General features: G+C 34.0%; 1 pseudogene; it reads left to right on the top strand.

Annotated features, from left to right (window-relative positions):
- The first annotated feature begins 8,828 nt into the window (after positions 1–8,828).
- Positions 8,829–8,961, top strand: LOC120137016 (annotated as a pseudogene).
- The last annotated feature ends 6,729 nt before the right edge of the window (positions 8,962–15,690 follow it).

Genomic DNA, 15,690 nt, shown 5'->3' with positions numbered 1-15,690 from the left:
CTTGACAGTGACGAAACCGTTATATCACGGACGAAATTGGAGTCGCGAACCGTTTTTTGAAACCATGGAATATGCAACTATGCCTGAATTGAGAATTGATCGGCAGTAATGGATTGAACGAGGGAATCTTTGTCTGACTACCGAACTGAAAGTCCTGCCAAGGATAATACTCTGCCCCTTTTATTCATTATTTGTTATTAAAAAAACATTTTATTGATTGAATAATATTATTTAATACTAATATATGAAAAAACAATATTTTTTGGGTAAAGTACAAAAATGGTCCTTGACTATAGGATGTTGTTTTATTAAGTCTCTTGACTATTTAAAGTTACAAAATGGTCACTCAATTATAATATTTTGTTGTTTTAGTCTCTCGACTATTAAAAGTTACAAAATGGTCACCTGCCTATTCGTTTAATTCTAAACTCATAATTTTCTGTTGAAAAAATTGATAGCAGTTTGAGTTGAACGTTAATTTGCTAACTATAATATGATATAATCTAATCACAGAATCTCAAACGACTATGATATCTCAATCAGTAAGTTAACGTCCAACTCAAAATATTATTAACTTTTTAACGAAAAAGGATGAGTTTGGAACACAACTAATAGTCGGACTGTAACTTTTAATAGTCGAGGGACCCAAAAAAGTAATGTCATATAGTTGTAGGACCATTTTGTAACTTTTAATAATAGGTGGACTCAATAAAATAATATCTTATAGCCAGAGGACCATTTATGTACTTTACCCTATTTTTAATACTTCTATTATTTTTTAATAGTCTTCTCCTATTCTTTTCAATTTTATTTTTATTATTTAAAAATATAGTTTCATCGCCTTTAATCAAATGTTTATCGTATTGTCTTTTAGTTTCTATTATTCTTTTTTTTTTCCTTTTTCGTCTCTTTACCTTTTTTTTATATGTTTGCATATTTGAACTTTTATGTGAATAATTTTATTTAATAAAACATTTCATTTTTCTAATAAAATGCTAAATGAATTTTTCTCTTTTAGCATTATTTCTTTCTTTTATGGTTAGATTTAATAATATTTTTTCAGTTGATATTTATTTGGTTATTTATTTAGTTATCTCTATTTGAACCAAGAAAGTGATTTTTTATTGATATGTGCTCGCAATTATCACATATAACTTACGTTTGAGTTGTGAGAAAACTATTTATCAATGCGTCATCATGGTTATAGTCAATTTCTATTAGTGTTTACTGTTATTATTGTTCAATATCGATAATCATGTTTGCTTGCATTTTCTATTTTTTAATCTATGATTTCATTTTCATTATTTATTGATTAGTTTGTAAACTTAGATGATTTTAAAAGAAATTATTTATGAATTTACTGAGTGTTTTCAATGGTTAAAAGAGATGTTATTCTCTCTTAGGATCATGACCGATTCAAACAGTTATAGTGAGACAACTTCAAAAGTTCTATATCTCCTTACTTAAAATTCAAATAAATTATTAAAAAAAGTTATTGGAACGATGATAAAATTTAATGCGTTGCTTTCAACTTCCAAGACCTACTTGATGAACTTAAATGATATTTTCTCACAATCCAATACAATGACCTTTGTTATCCAATACGACAGGTTTTGTTGTAAATAAGGGTCTGATTGTTTCACGTAAAACGTTTTCCTCATTTTCAGTATTTGGTTAGAGGAAAACTGGTTGGTCAACATAAATCATTCTCATGGTCAATAGAATTTCCTTTATGTTTCCTTGAAAATGACTTACATTCTGATTTTTCGTAAGTCATTTTCAGAACTTTTCACTTTAAAGAATAAATACTCAAAATAATTTTATTTTATGAATTTAATATTAATAAATATTTTAATATTATTTTAATCAAAATATTAATTATTAAAATATTTAAAATATATTTATTAATATTTTTAATAATATAATATTATTTTTTAATATTTTAATAAAATATCAATTATAATAATATAAGATATTATATTTTTATTTTAATAATATATAATAAATTATTAATAAAATTTAAATTATTTATTAATTTCATAAAATAATATTATTAAATTACTAATAATAAATAATATTATTTATATATTTAATATTAATATAATAATTTAATAATATTTTAATAAAGATATTTAAAATATACTAATTAATATTTTTAAAATATAATATAACACTATTAGTTTAATAAATAATTAATATAATTTATAATATTTTTATTTCAATAAAATATATCAATATTAGTATTTTTATTAATAAAATTATAAAAATAATATTTTAATAATAAATAAATTATTTTAATATTTTAAAATAATAATATTAAGTTTTATTATAAATAATATTATTTATTGTATTTAATATTTGTAATAAATTACTTTTAAAAAAAATTATCAACTAATAAAAAAATATTTAAACAATATATTTCAAACATCGTAAATTCAAAAAATATGATTTATTTCACGAAAAATACTTTTTAAAAAACGTTCTCAAATAAACGGACCCTAAATATGTCTACAAATTTTCCTACCTATATAATTTACTCTTGTTATTAAAGATTGGCCAACGCTTCCCATTCCTCGCATTAACTGTCCTCAACTAACTCCTTTGCTTCATTCAGACTGCAACTCTACTGTCCATGTACTTTCTTTCTCCTTAACTTTTAGGAAATTAGTGATTCCAATTATATATTAAACACATAATTAGTTGGATACTTTATTTTTGAAAAGTGCTAATCTGCATCCACTTAATGACTACAACTAATCAATAGAAATGTTAATTACTGCAGTAATAGTTATGTTGAAAAAAATGATTAATTCCCAAATAAGGGCCCAAACTATCCTTTTTGTGTTAAATAAGTGCTTACGGTTTTTTTGGCCCATTCGGGTGCATAACGTTACAATCGTTATCCTTTTAGGTGTCCAGGTCGTCAACACCATTAGTTTTCCCCGTTAAGTGACACGGTGTTTTTGGCACATCTGAGTGCATAACATTACAAACTTTACCCTTTTAGGTGTCTAAGTCGTCAACGCCATTAGTTTTTCCCGTTAAGTGATATGTGTCAACACCTGATAATTTTAAAAATTTATATAAAATTTTTAAAAATAAAATTATATATTTTAAAAAAAGAAAAAACATAAGTTTTGAAATAACCCCTAAACTTTAAAAACTTTCATTTCAATCCCTAAACCCACATCGATCGCCGCCCTTTACCCCTTTACCGTCGAAGAAGCTCCACCCGGGCTCCCCTCCCCCCGGTGACCATAACCCTTATGAAATTATGACCAGTTGACGATTAATCGACCACAAATCAATGTTTTAAATCTCACGAACCCTAGGATGAAAATCGTGATCTCACACGATTTCGACGAAGAATCGACGACAACTACGACGACATATAACTAGGATGATGTCAAGGACTACATCGGCGACGACAGTGGTGGCCAGAGAAGGTGTCGGTGACATATTAAGGTTAGGATTTAGTATTTTGGGGTTGTTTTATAATATAAGAAAAGTTAGGATTTTTTATAAACATAATAATATTTTTAATATTTTTTAAAAAATAAATTTCAAAATTACCCGATGTTGACATGTGACACTTAACGGAGAAAACTAACTACGTTGACGACATGGACACCTAGAAAGGTAACGTTTGTAACGTTAGACACCCGGATGGGTAAAAAAAATCGTAAACACTTATTTGACAAAAAAAACATAGTTTATACACTTATTTGGGTATTAAGCCGAAAAACATAATAAAAGTAATACTTGCATTAAATGTAAAAGAACAATAACTAGTGTAAACACGACAAAATTAATAACCAAAACATTAATCTAGTTGGTCGTTATGCGGCATCGGTTGCATTTGGTATAGTGTGTTAGTGACGAATGAACTCGATCGTTGTGTGACAACCGAGTCTTTCTTTGGTTTCAAAAAATTCATAGTTTGCTGCATGCTGGCTCTCGAGGTACGTACTAATGCAAGACGAGAGAATTTCTGTATGATTTTGGTGTTTTCAGATGCCACTGGATTGAATAATCAACCGTCTTTGTTTCTCTGGGAGGGAGCTCTGGTGGGTGAATTCTCCTTTGCTGTGGCCTACGCCATGCCGAATGTTTTAGAGGAAAAAACTATTTTTCCTAGGGTTTGTTGTGTATATTTATTTCATCAGCAAAAATATGATGTCAGGTCAGAGGTAAAGGTAGATGAACTATAGTGTCAACTTCCACTTGAAAGAAGAATGTTGGAATAACTGGAAGATAAAAGAAAGGGTAATGCAGAAGAGTGTTGTACCTTACGATCACGTGGCTGGCCAAATGGATTGCCTTGTAAATCAGAAGAAGAGATGAAAAAGCACCAGGATATTGGCACGGCTCAATCAAAGCACGGCAAGCTAGAGCTTGGGTTTTGTCTGAGTGAACCGAGCCAACATCGCAGTGACTATTTCAACCATATTAGAGAGTTCATTGAGGGTTAAAACGAAACAGAGAAATAGCAGTGATTTCAAAGAAGATAAAGAGAAATGGAGTGAGAAGAAATGGGAATATGTTGGATCTAATTTAAGGACATAAAACGAGAGAGAGAGGTGCATTAAAAACCATCGGCTACCAAAAGCCACATCGAGGGCCAGAGCATTTAATAACACAGCCTTCACTTTCACGACCCATCCATCCCCCTGGCCTAATATTCTATCCCCCTCTCTTTCAAAATACTAAACTTTCTGGCTACCCTTGTCCACACAATGGAATTGGACTTTGAATCCTTTTTGTCTTCTCATGTTTGCACTAACAAAGCCAGAGAGTATCAGAAGGTACAGACTGCAAACACTGAAGCGTAATTAATAAAAATGAATCGACCATAACTATGTATCTCCAACTCTCCCAACTGCTGCTCCTTAATTACTATTTGTAGAATCTCATGAGATTAACGATACAAAAACTTTCTGTTGGTTACCATCCATTTAGTTCACTGCGGTTGAGTTGGTGAACTTCAGTGAGAGTACTGAGACACTCCCTCCCTCTTTATAATGTTATGCTCTCCAGTAAGCAGTGAGAAGGACGTTCAAAGCTTTGGGGTTGTTTCATATTTTAGGAGAAAACCATGTTTTCTCCCTCATATAAGTCGTGATTTTCTAGTGTTCATATAAACTAAATCAATCAGTGTCGGCTTAGGATTTCTTTAGGAAGTTCAAATTTTGCTAGGGTGGCGATAAAATTAAACCCCATAACCCCTATTTATATCCCTAACTCCAACTGCCATATTCAAAAAATCAAGGGAAACTTTTACCTCGGCGTGATGAATTTTATTGGAATTGTTACCAAGTGAATGAAATGACCATCCAGCTCAGTTGGTAGAGCACAAGGTTCTTAACCTTGAGGTCGTGGGATCGAGTCCCACGGAGGGCATTTCATAATTCGGAGGTCTCTCACGGAAGCTGCTCTCAACTTGGTGTTGGGGATAGCCTACTATCTTACCTCCCCCTTACCCTATACATATGGGAAAAAGGGACAGCCAAAAAAATTGTTACCAAGTGAATGTTGACCAATCAACATTATTTTTTTAATTTTAAAATTTATTTTTTTTACAATACTTAAAAGAGTAACACATTTTTAATAGACTCGTCATCGAAGTGATAAGTCATAATAAATACAATAAATTAATAATTCATGTGGGGCCCACTCATTTTGGTCCAACTAAATAATATATTTCAAGACCCTACACTCTAACAAATACTGTAGATCCCAAATTAAAAGAAATGTGCCCTAATTCCCTCATTTTTTGAGGCTACCCTATTGGGCAAAAAATCTTGATATTTTGAAGTTGGTCCTGCCTAATGGGCCTGGGGAATTTTAAGAAAATGATATTTTGGACTTGAAAACATGGACCAAGTGGACGTATGATATGGTGATATTGTCTTAGGCTAAATAGCAGCGCGGATGAATAGAGCAGAATAAAAAATGGAGTGCTCTGCTCTCTAGTTGGAAAAAGAAGCAGCAGCTTACACTACATAATAAAATAGAGAAAAAGTGATTGCTTATAGCCAGCCAGCCAGCCAGCGTTTCGTACACATATCCTATTGTTATGTAGTAACAAACAACATAGTATAAAGAAATGGTCCTTGTGTAGTCATTGTCAATGTGCCCTATATAATAATATAACTCTGCCAAAGCCACCACTTTTTGGTGCTGCCTTGTTCCATACACCCACAATATAGCTCGTACTCCCCTACATATTAGTCTGTTATGACCATGCTAGCTTTTGGATCTCGCTCTCGTACTTCCATACCTCTCCTCCTCAGCTCAACACTCGATTACCATAGCCGTCCTCCTCTTCTCAAATTTAAAAATAAATAATTAAGATTAATAATAAAAAATATGAAGATTATTTAAAAAATTAAAGAGTTAATTTCAATCATATATTTTGATTCATTTAACGGTTTTAAATGTATATAAAACTAAAAATTAAATTTACATTGTCTAAGTGAATTTTAATTCTATATATCTAAACTATATTTTAAACTAATTTTTGTTATCTGAAAAGTTTTTCATTAAAAATAGATGTCTAATATTTTTCCGTTACATTTTTAAGGGTCCACCGTTAAAATAACTCATTCAGTGACATATGTCACGTTCAAATTCTTAGAAAAAATATTTTTAAAAGTTAAAAAATATAACTATAGCACACGTCACTTAACGGTTATTTTAATAGAACATATTTAAAAGTATAACAGAAAAAAATATAAAACATATATTTCTAACAAAAAAATTCTTTAAGCACAAAAAGTCAAATTTAAATATAATATGGACATTTAATTTTGTATTAAACTCATTTCCTAATATAAATTTTGTGTTCGTCCCTAGTTATCTTTTTCGTATACATTAACATGGTGTACATTTCATTTTTCTGGTCATGCCACATTTGTATTGTTAGAGGAATCACATGACAATATTATAAGTCCATTTGATTAAAATATTTTATTTTCATTGGGGTGATATTTTATGTTTTATTAAATACATTATAATAAATCCAACGAGAATATTAACCATGAACTTCTTAAAATTAAGAAAGGGATTAGGGAAAGATTCCATGGAGATTGGGTAGAGGAATGAGACTATAAAAACAAGCCCTATTGGGGTTGGTCCACACCCAAGCACGTTGGGATTTTATTTGATAAGGACATACATAAAATAATAAAATGACGTATAGTTGTTATGATTAGCAATTTTAATAAATGGGGAGGGGCCAAGGGTGATATAAGCAAAGCGAGGCAAGCAATAGCGTCGTTAGAATCCATGTTGATTTGTGTTGGTGGGATGCCCCACTGCTTTAAAGCTATTATTTTCCTTGTCAATTCAAATCCATCAGTTTGTAATTTATAACGGGCGGACGGAGGAGAAGAAGCATACAGAGTCCCATGGGCGCGCTAAATTTTTAAGAAAGATAAATATAATCATTGCCGTTACTTTGCCAACTGATCATCGCACCAAAATTGTTTCTTCCAGCAAGATTTTTTAATAATATTAGCTGTATCTTGTTTTTTTCTGGATCATTTGCTCCCCCCACTTTTGTAACGGGGGATACGGATAGTTGCTGTAGTAGAGCGGAGTGTTAATGAAGCAGCCATAATGCTGAGGCAAGTGCTGAAGAAGTTAATGAAGCAGGGTGAATGTTAGTATTATGAACACGTGCTTATGGATATGTTGTGAGTTCTAGAATAGTTTGTAGTTCTAGAATAGTTTGTTATATTGTAGCAGTTAAGTTGTTGAGCTGCTAACAGTTTGTTGTACCAGCAGATGCTACCATTCTTATCTGTATAAATAGCTTCTCTCTAATTCAAGAGAGCTCAGCTTCTTGTTAATAAAGATTATAGAACATTTTCAATTTCTTTCTTGCTTTCTTAGATAGCTCAAGTGCTATCTTATCATGGTATCTTTCGCCAATACATGGGTGTTTTCTTCCGCTGTTTCTACTTCTTTCCAGTAGCTTCACGAGATTAAGTTTCCAGTCTCGTGTGATTCTTGGCATCATGGTTGATTTGACGGTTGATCCCGAGGATGTGTCTCCGAATACGTCTTCCCTGAGTCCGGGAGCTTCGCGAGGAATGCTTGGTGTTCAGCACATACCAAAGCATGATACGGTTAAACTCATTGAGTCCACCTATCTTCTTTGAAAGCATCAGATAGCTTTGATAATTGATGGTTATGGGTTGTTGAAATTTATTTATGCTGGTTCTGCTGTACCTGATGAGTTTTTCACAAATACAGCTGGTCAACTTAAAGAAAATCCAAGCTTTGCAGCTTATCGTCAACAAGATAAGCTTCTTGCTTCTTGGATTTTAACCACCGTAAGCATTGAGGTTCTTCCCCATTTGACTGGTCTCACAACAGCCTTGTCGATATGGAACACTATAGCACAACTCTTTGGTGCTCGTTCTAGTGCAAAGATCTCTTCTCTACGGCATAATCTTCATTCTCAACGCAAGTCTGGATTGACTATAAGAGAATATCTTGCCAAAGTCAAGTCTATTTGTGACTTGTTGAATGCTGCCGGGAGTGTAGTTACTGAACAAGAACATGTCAGTGTGTTGTTGGCTGGTTATCAATGGAGTTCGAATCCATCATTGCAATTGCATCACGAGAAGCATTGTCTCTTGATGTGCTCACTGAGATGTTGCTAGACTGTGAAGCTCGACAGAAGGTGTTCTTGAGCGAGGGTATTTCTGCTAACCTTGTTGTTCCTTCTAGAGAAGGCAGTGCTACTGAAGTCAATACTCGTGGATCTCTGGATTCTGCCGTTGAGTCGTCACAGGGTCACACATCTCGTGGTCAGACGAATACTTACCTGGACGGGGTCAATGGGCGATCATCAAGTTCCATGGCCTGGGTTAGTGACCTCCATTGCACTTTGGAGGGGTGCTGTAAAACGAAGACCATAATCAGTCGTTCCTTGAAGATAACGTAAAATCCTCTTAACAGCCTGAAAATGGCTATTGCGAGGTGACTGCATGAACTGGCAAACTTTGTTCACTGCAAAGGCAATATCTGGCCGAGTGACAACTATGTACTGAAGAGCTCTTACAATGCTTCTATATTGGGCTGCATCTTCAATGGTTTTGCTGATGCAGACTGGGGGTCCGATCTTGATGATAGGCGTTCCATGACTGGCTACTGTATTTTCTTTGGTGGAAATCTCGTTTCATGGAGCTCACGCAAGCAGCAAGTAGTTTCTCGTTCCACAGCTGAAGCCGAGTATAGAAGTGTTACTTCTGCAGCTGCTGAGATTGTTTGGATTGAGTCATTGATTCAGGAGTTGTGCGTGGTTCCACATGGTAAAGCTACCTTGTGGTGTGATAATTCCAGCACTGTTGCGGTCTGTGCCAATCCCGTTCAGCATTCTAAGTTCAAGCATGTTGAGCTTAACTTATTTTTTGTACGAAAAATGGCTGCTGATGGTCGTTTACAGGTTAATGAGGTTCCTGCTTATGAACAGGTGGTAGATGTTTTGACAAAGCCACTCTCTTCCCCTTCTTTTCTCAAGCATAGACATAAACTCTTGGTAATACAACTAAGAGGTCATTGAAGAAGGGTGAATGTTAATGAAGAAGCCATAATGCTGAGGCAAGTGCTGAAGAAGTTAATGAAGCAGGGTGAATGTTAGTATTATGAACACGTGCTTATGGATATGTTGTGAGTTCTAGAATAGTTTGTAGTTCTAGAATAGTTTGTTATCTTGTAGCAGTTAAGTTGTTGAGCTGTTAACAGTTTGTTGTAACAGCAGATGCTACCATTCTTATATGTATAAATAGCTTCTCTCTAATTCAAGAGAGCTCAGCTTCTTGTTAATAAAGATTACAGAACATTTTCAGTTTCTTTCTTGCTTTCTTAGATAGCTCAAGTGTTATCTTATCACGGAGGATTTCGCGCCCCGTCAGAGACGAAGGTAGAGGCAAAAGATTGAAGTGTATAATGAAGTTCTTTGTCGACTCAGGGGCATGAATATTGAGGATTCAACCTTCCCTTCCTTTGAAGATGAACTTCGGGCTCATTTCTCTAAACCTCCTACGAGGTATCAATCGCCGAATCCCGTTTTGTGTATATCTTCGTTTCATTTTCCCGCTTATTATTCGATGGTTTTGATTTGTTGAGTGAATTTCAAGTTTTCATTGTATATTTTTGTTTGGATACAAAGAAAAGGAGGTGAATCCAGTAAATTAACTGTACGGACTCGAGTTTAATCATCAGTGAGATTTCGTTCAGAGAAGAGTGTGTAATTTAACAAAGTTACTTTACTTTTTATTTTCTGTTCCTTTTTTTCCTTCTTGTTGGTTTCTGAGCTCCCAAACTGAGCGTCTACAATACCATGCTTTTCCCTTTATTTTGCCAAGAAATAGAAGTTAACTGCAATTTCCATTCACTAGCTCTTGTATTTTCCCTTTTTTTTAGGTATGCATTTAATTTGATGTAAATGTGGAGAGGGCAGAAGATGTTCTCATGCACAAAAGATTACTTTTGAAGGCACCTTGCAATCGAATTTCGTCTTGTCCAAGCATTGTTGCCAGATCTTCTCATTCATCTTTCAGATTAGGCTATGTCCATTTCTTATTTAGTGATATTTTATGATTGTTGATGAACGGGTGGTCCAATACTTATATGTTGATTGTTTTATCATGCCCCTTTGAAGGACTTATTATAATTTACTCCGCCATCTTCATCTTTCAATTTTTTTCTCTTATACGGGTTCGTTCTGCTTCAGATAGAAGCCATATTGAATCAGTGCATATGAAGTTTGCAAGAAAAGCTGATGCTCGGTGTTTAGATTATCCAAACAATAAGAGGTTGGGTTATGTAAACATCAATTTGGTCTTCTTTCTTTTAAGGAATCAAAATAGTCATTTCAAATCTCTTAAATTTCTAGTAATTTCTATTGTCCTCAATGATTTTGTTTTGGGAACTTCTGTTGTGCGACGCCTAAAAAACGGCGTGACCGGTTAAACAAGTGACCGGTTAAAATTTAGACCAGTTATGTTATATCATTTAACCGGAAATATTATCAAGTACAATAACAAATTAGGTAGCGCTTATATAATGTAATAAGTATCGTTTATATAATAAAATAGGCATTTAATCGGAAATATTATCAAGTACAATAACATATTAGGTATCGTTTATATAATGTAATAGGTAGCGTTTATATTGACTTATTTTCTAATTAAACCGGTTTATTTATACCAGTAACATTGCAAAGTTACCTATTACATTATAAATATCGGTTTCGATATTTTTGGGATCGATACAATTTTAAATGTATCGACACATTATGCATACACCTCGTTAAGCATTCATTCTAATAAAAAGTATCGACACAAACTTAAAAAGTGTTGATACATTATGTAGAACTATTTTCTCATAAAACTGATATATTTCTATCGGGTACATTGTAAATTTACATATTACATTGTAATTATCGGTTTCAATGTTTTTGGGATCGATACTTTTAATAAATGTATCGACACTTTATGCGTACACCTCGTTTGGCATTCATTCTGGACAAAAAGTATTGATACAAGTTCAACAAGTGTCGATACATTATGTAAACCTATTTTTTCATAAAATCGGTAAATTTCTACCGGTTACATTGTAAATTTACATATGACATTATAATTATAGGTTTCGATGTTTTTGAGATCGATACTTTTTATAAATGTATCGACACTTTATGCGTGCACCCTTTTGGGAATTCATTCTGGACAACAAGTATCGACACAAGTTCCACAAGTGTCGATACATTATGTAGACCTATTTTCTCGTAAAACTGGTAAATTTATACCGGTTACATTGTAAATTTACCTATTACATTATAATTATGGGTTTCGATATTTTAGGGATCGATACTTTTTATAAATGTATCGACACATATTTAGGTAGTTATTGTACATACCTAAATATGTCATGCGAATTTAATGTTGTACCCACCCTTCAACTACCACTATCAATACAACATCCTATTGAAAGCACGACTGAAACATGTTGTTCAATGAACATTTACTTACATCTCCATCAACTCCGGGACCACTGAACTTGCACAACAAAATTTTTGCCATGGATCATACTGATGTAGACAATGTTAAGCCAACCAAGGAATGCCATAAAGTACATAATGTTGATGAATCTGACAGATTGGTTGGTCAACTCTTCTCTTCACGTGATCAAGCTTGGTACTTTTACAAGGGATTCGCACGGGAACATGTGTTTAGTGCACGTAAGGGAACAACACAGCTTGACGTGGAAGGGAATGTGAATACACAAGAATTTTGTTGTTCCAAATAAGGGTTTCGAGTATCAAAAGCCAATACTGTTGATCGTCAACGTGCTCATACGCCAGTCACAAGAACATGATGCAAGGCTAGAGTCGTACTTACAACAACAAATACAAACGATCACTGGGTTATAAATAAGTCTTATCAGAAACATAATCATGCATTGTGCACACCTGGTATGACACCATTTATGTGTTCTAATAAAGCTGTAAGTAAGGTTGATATCAATGAGGAAACATCATTGAAAGAGGTCGGTGTTGGCACGTAACAAGTAATGAACTATTTAACGCAACAGGCAGGGGGCTATCATAATGTTGGATTTACACATAAAGACCTCTACAATGCACTTCAAAGAGGTAAAGCAAAGGAAATCGTCGATGGGGATGTGAATGCGCTTATTGCTTACTTTGATTATAAGAAACATGATGATCTCGGGTTTTTTATGACATACTCGGTAGACAAATCAGAGGCATTGCATAATCTTATTTGGTCAGATTCTACATCGAGATCAGATTACACATGCTTCAGTGATGTAATTGCGTTCGACACAACGTACAAAGATAATTTGTATGGTCGATCAATTATGCCTACTATCGGTGTCAATCATCACCATAACACAATTGTGTTTGTCAATGACATAATCGCTGATGAGACATCCCAATCTTTCGAGTGGGTGATACATAATTTTTTAGAAGCCATGATGAATAAATCGTCTATTTCAGTTATCACCGATAGGGATAGGGCAATGTAGAGGGCTATCAAATCTGTTATCCCTTATGCTAAGCACATATTATGTTTTTGGCATCTTTCTCACAATGCACAAGCTAACATTGGTGACCCAAAATTTACAACAGCATTCTCAAAATGTATGGCTTCCTGGTAGACAACTGAGGAATTTGATATTCAATGGCGTTCGGTTGTTTCAGAATTCAATATCGAAAATAATCCATGGGTGATTGAGAAGGGAAATACTTAGCACTTATGGGCACAAACATATCTAACCGATCATTTCTTTGCCAATATTCGCTCAACACAAAGGTGCGAGTCTATGAATGCTTCACTCGCGATTGCATTGAAACACAAGAAGACATATTTAGATGTTGTTCGTACAATTGAAGATGAAATTAGTATAATGCATATGAACGAGTTGAAAGCGGATTACTTAAGTTCCCAGGCGAAGCCCTTCTAGATCACAAAACTGGTCGACCTTGAAAGCCATGCTGCTGAGATTTATACACGCGAATCTTTTCGTGCATTCCAATATGAACTTCAACAGGAGACATTGTACCAGATTCAGGAAGAGATTCAGTCCTTATCAAATGAATGTCAAAATTATATTTTGATAAAGTACAAATAAAAAAATAGGATATTTGAAATTAGTTTTGATTCTCGTACGAAAACCCTAAATTGCTCCTACAAAAAATTAAAGACCGCCAGACTTCCGTGTCACCATTAACTTCATATTTTGAAGCACTTGGATTACACATATTTTCCCGGGACTTTGATTCAAAGTAGGTGGACTAAGGATGCAAAGGCTTCTGCACCCAGTTATGTTGACTTGAATGTGCCTCCAGAAGTAATGCAAATGGAAATGTTCGATGCTCTACGTGCAACATCAAGTATGTTATGCTACATTGCATCAAAGACATACTCGTCTTTCAAAATCGTAAGAGATGAGATGAAAAGACTAACAGAAGAATTTGAAAACTCGTTTGGTTTGAATGATTCAGTCAACCAGAGCAGTGTAGTAAACAACGTTCACGACCCTCAATGTAAACAACGCAAGCGAAAAGAAGTACCGAAGAACAAGGTCGAGAAGAAAATTAGGCGATGTGGGTTCTACAACGGTGAGGGACATAACAAACTAACATGTCCTCAAGTCAAGCTCAATTTGAATACAAGCACACAACCTACATCAACTTATTTTTTCGAAGACGGAATGGAATGGCCATTCAGTCCCTCACGTGATGACAACGATCTCCATATATCGTAAGTATCAACATGACTCCTATTGTGTATAAGAAATATGTACAACAACCTATTACTAACTTTTCTCATCTCATACAACGTATTACATTCACATACAAAATTATAAATCGTATACAAAATTATGAATCGTATACAAAATTTCCCCTACTTTGACAAAATTTTCTATCTTAGTCTATTTTGATTGTCGCTTACGAGACCGTTTAATATTCCATCAGCATCATCACATAAATGCCAAAAAATCTGTAGACTAGAGTCTCCCGTAATCATGGTCGAAATCAGTTTTGTAACTGGGATTATCCAGGTTAATCATGTTGACTGCATAGCCAATAAAACCTCGGGGTCCAAATGGTAAGCAAGGAATTTGTAAGACAAGCTTCCTTTGAGGGTTTAGAGCCCTCTAACGTAAGGAGTGCATGATTGAACATTACGTATAATAGTTGTATTCATTTGTTGAAGAATTGTTCTTAATTTTATATAAGTATAGTTGTAATGATATACATTCACGTTTCGAGACCAATTAGTTAGATGCATGCAATACCCTATATCCTCGAGGCAGAGCACAAGAAATCTGACACTTAAATATTTACCAAGAGCGGTAGCTTTTGCTTTGAATGAAGACCGAACCTAGAATCAACTTTGTAATTATGCCTATCATGCTGAAGAGAACCTGCTGAATGATAGGATTTGCACACAACTGCAAGCATTTTAAACCCTAAACCCAACTACTCACATAAAAAATTATGCAACAGAGATGCCAATCATTTTATGGGAAATCCTACCATACGTAATGTTCAATCATGTACTCCTTACGTTGGAGGGCTCTAAACCCTAAACCCTCAAAGGAAGCTTGCATTATCAATTCCTAGCTTACCATTTGGACCCTGCAAGGGGTTTTATTGGCTATGTAGTCAACATGATTCTGAGCTTCCTTTATCCTTTCGCATTCAGTCAGACTGTAGAGATTTGAATCAATTAAAAGTTATTAAATACTTTAATCCAATTACCATTTCAAGAACAATTACATGAATACATTAATACTTACTGGTCGCTTTCGATTTTCTTCAATATTGATACGATGGGGCTCCATTTGAAGGTCATCATCTTCGTAAAAAAAGATTGAACTTTCAACATATAACCATTCAAAAACAGTAAACTTTAAAACCTAACCCCGCTTTCCGAAGACTAATATTCTAAAAAATTAGGGTTTCGACAACATACCTATCGAATACATAAAGGGAAAAAAGTGTCCAATCTGGGAGTCAATCAAAAACTAATTTGAATACCATAATATCGATAAATTTACATGAAGAACTGATCGTAACTGTTATGAACGCTGGTATTCGTCAGGGTGGAAGAGTTCTCTTATGCCTTTAGGGTTTGTCGATTTTAA

Source organism: Hibiscus syriacus, unplaced genomic scaffold, assembly GCF_006381635.1.
Source record: "Hibiscus syriacus cultivar Baekdansim isolate YM2019G1 unplaced genomic scaffold, ASM638163v2 tig00110646_pilon, whole genome shotgun sequence".
In the NCBI taxonomy this organism is placed as follows: Eukaryota; Viridiplantae; Streptophyta; class Magnoliopsida; order Malvales; family Malvaceae; genus Hibiscus; species Hibiscus syriacus.
The sequence above is the reverse complement of the archived record's forward strand: the minus strand, read 5'-3'. Positions and strand labels throughout refer to the sequence as shown.